Genomic DNA, 3,721 nt, shown 5'->3' on the forward strand with positions numbered 1-3,721 from the left:
TGGTTCTGAAGCTGTTGTTGTTTTTCCTTCAGTTTTTGTTTTTGGTTCAGCAGTAGAAGTGATAGTTCTTGCCGTTTTTGTTAGTCCTACAGTTGTTGTTGGTACTGCAGTTGTGGTTGCAGGTTTTTCTGCAAAAGTTGTTGATCCTGCAGTTGTCGATGTTAGTTCAGCAGTTGTAGTTGTTGGACCTGCCGTTGTACTTGGAGTTTTCGCAGTCGTAGTTGTTGTTCCTGCAGTTGTTGATGTCAGTTCAGCAGTTGTCTTTATTTTTCCTATTGTTGCTTTGGGTCCTGCTTTAGTAGTTGTTGGTACAGCAGTTGATGTTGTTGTTACTGTTGTCGTTTTTGTTATTTCTGCAGTTGTTGATTTCTGAACTGCAGTTAAAGTGAGTCCTGCTGAAGTAGTTGTGGGTCTTGCATTTGTAGTTATTGGTCCTGATGTAGAAGTTGTTGGTTCTGAGGCTGTTGTTGTTTTTCCTTCAGTTTTTCTTTTGGGTACAGCAGTAGAAGTGATAGGTCCTTCAGTTTTTGTTGGTCCTGCAGTTGTTGTTGCAGGAATTTCTGCAAAAGTTGTTGATCCTGCAATTGTCGATGTTAGTTCAGCAGTTGAGGTTGATGGACCTGCCGTTTTTCTTGGAGTTTTCGCAGTCGTAGTTGTTGGTCCTCCAGTGGTTTTTGTGAGTCCACCAGTTGTTGTTGTTGTGGGTCCTGTTGTAGAAGTTGTTGGTTCTGAAGCTGTTGTTGTTTTTCCTTCAGTTTTTGTTTTGGGTTCAGCAGTAGAAGTGATAGTTCTTGCCGTTTTTGTTAGTCCTACAGTTGTTGTTGGTACTGCAGTTGTGGTTGCAGGTTTTTCTGCAAATGTTGTTGATCCTGCAGTTGTCGATGTTAGTTCAGCAGTTGTAGTTGTTGGACCTGCCGTTGAACTTGGAGTTTTCGCAGTCGTAGTTGTTGTTCCTGCAGTTGTTGATGTCAGTTCAGCAGTTGTTTTTGTTGTGGGTCCTGTTGTAGAAGTTGTTGGTTCTGAAGCTGTTGTTGTTTTTCCTTCAGTTTTTGTTTTGGGTTCAGCAGTAGAAGTGATAGTTCTTGCCGTTTTTGTTAGTCCTACAGTTGTTGTTGGTACTGCAGTTGTGGTTGCAGGTTTTTCTGCAAAAGTTGTTGATCCTGCAGTTGTCGATGTTAGTTCAGCAGTTGTAGTTGTTGGACCTGCCGTTGTACTTGGAGTTTTCGCAGTCGTAGTTGTTGTTCCTGCAGTTGTTGATGTCAGTTCAGCAGTTGTCTTTATTTTTCCTATTGTTGCTTTGGGTCCTGCTTTAGTAGTTGTTGGTACGGCAGTTGATGTTGTTGTTACTGTTGTCGTTTTTGTTATTTCTGCAGTTGTTGATTTCTGAACTGCAGTTAAAGTGAGTCCTGCTGAAGTAGTTGTGGGTCTTGCATTTGTAGTTATTGGTCCTGATGTAGAAGTTGTTGGCTCTGAGGCTGTTGTTGTTTTTCCTTCAGTTTTTCTTTTGGGTACAGCAGTAGAAGTGATAGGTCCTTCAGTTTTTGTTGGTCCTGCAGTTGTTGTTGCAGGAATTTCTGCAAAAGTTGTTGATCCTGCAATTGTCGATGTTAGTTCAGCAGTTGAGGTTGATGGACCTGCCGTTTTTCTTGGAGTTTTCGCAGTCGTAGTTGTTGGTCCTCCAGTGGTTTTTGTGAGTCCACCAGTTGTTGTTGTTGTGGGTCCTGTTGTAGAAGTTGTTGGTTCTGAAGCTGTCGTTGTTTTTCCTTCAGTTTTTGTTTTTGGTACAGTAGTAGAAGTGATAGATCTTGCAGTTTTTGTTGGTCCTCCAATTGTTGTTGGTACTGCAGTTGTGGTTGCAGGTTTTTCTGCAAAAGTTGTTGATCCTGCAGTTGTCGATGTTAGTTCAGCCGTTGTCGTTGTTGGTCCTGCCGTTGTTCTTGCAGTTTTCGCAGTTATAGTTGTTGGTCCTGCAGTGGTTTTTGTTAGTCCACCTGTTGTCGTTATTGGTGTGGTTGTTGCTGTTGTGGGTCCTGATGTAGAAGTTTTTGATTCTGAGGCTGTTGTTGTTTTTCCTTCAGTTTTTGTTTTGGGTTCAGCAGTAGAAGTGATAGTTCTTGCCGTTTTTGTTAGTCCTACAGTTGTTGTTGGTACTGCAGTTGTGGTTGCAGGTTTTTCTGCAAAAGTTGTTGATCCTGCAGTTGTCGATGTTAGTTCAGCAGTTGTAGTTGTTGGACCTGCCGTTGTACTTGGAGTTTTCGCAGTCGTAGTTGTTGTTCCTGCAGTTGTTGATGTCAGTTCAGCAGTTGTTTTTGTTGTGGGTGCTGTTGTAGAAGTTGTTGGTTCTGAAGCTGTTGTTGTTTTTCCTTCAGTTTTTGTTTTGGGTTCAGCAGTAGAAGTGATAGTTCTTGCCGTTTTTGTTAGTCCTACAGTTGTTGTTGGTACTGCAGTTGTGGTTGCAGGTTTTTCTGCAAAAGTTGTTGATCCTGCAGTTGTCGATGTTAGTTCAGCAGTTGTAGTTGTTGGACCTGCCGTTGTACTTGGAGTTTTCGCAGTCGTAGTTGTTGTTCCTGCAGTTGTTGATGTCAGTTCAGCAGTTGTCTTTATTTTTCCTATTGTTGCTTTGGGTCCTGCATTAGTAGTTGTTGGTACAGCAGTTGATGTTGTTGTTACTGTTGTCGTTTTTGTTATTTCTGCAGTTGTTGATTTCTGAACTGCAGTTAAAGTGAGTCCTGCTGAAGTAGTTGTGGGTCTTGCATTTGTAGTTATTGGTCCTGATGTAGAAGTTGTTGGTTCTGAGGCTGTTGTTGTTTTTCCTTCAGTTTTTCTTTTGGGTACAGCAGTAGAAGTGATAGGTCCTTCAGTTTTTCTTGGTCCTGCAGTTGTTGTTGCAGGAATTTCTGCAAAAGTTGTTGATCCTGCAATTGTCGATGTTAGTTCAGCAGTTGAGGTTGATGGACCTGCCGTTTTTCTTGGAGTTTTCGCAGTCGTAGTTGTTGGTCCTCCAGTGGTTTTTGTGAGTCCACCAGTTGTTGTTGTTGTGGGTCCCGTAGTAGAAGTTGTTGGTTCTGAAGCTGTTGTTGTTTTTCCTTCAGTTTTTGTTTTTGGTACAGCAGTAGAAGTGATAGATCTTGCAGTTTTTGTTGGTCCTCTAATTGTTGTTGGTACTGCAGTTGTGGTTGCAGGTTTTTCTGCAAAAGTTGTTGATCCTGCAGTTGTCGATGTTACTTCAGCCGTTGTCGTTGTTGGTCCTGCCGTTGTTCTTGCAGTTTTCGCAGTTATAGTTGTTGGTCCTGCAGTGGTTTTTGTTAGTCCACCTGTTGTTGTTATTGGTGTGGTTGTTGCTGTTGTGGGTCCTGATGTAGAAGTTTTTGGTTCTGAGGCTGTCGTTGTTTTTCCTTCAGTTGTTTTGGGTTCAACAGTAGAAGTGATAGGCCTTGCAGTTTTTGTTGGTCCTACAGTTGTTGTTGGTCCTGCAGTTGTTGATGTCAGTTCAGCAGTTGTTTTTGTTGTGGGTGCTGTTGTAGAAGTTGTTGGTTCTGAAGCTGTTGTTGTTTTTCCTTCAGTTTTTGTTTTGGGTTCAGCAGTAGAAGTGATAGTTCTTGCCGTTTTTGTTAGTCCTACAGTTGTTGTTGGTACTGCAGTTGTGGTTGCAGGTTTTTCTGCAAAAGTTGTTGATCCTGCAGTTGTCGATGTTAGTTCAGCAGTTGTAGTTGTTGGACCT

Source organism: Gadus morhua, chromosome 3 (genome assembly GCF_902167405.1).
Source record: "Gadus morhua chromosome 3, gadMor3.0, whole genome shotgun sequence".
NCBI lineage: Eukaryota > Metazoa > Chordata > Actinopteri > Gadiformes > Gadidae > Gadus > Gadus morhua.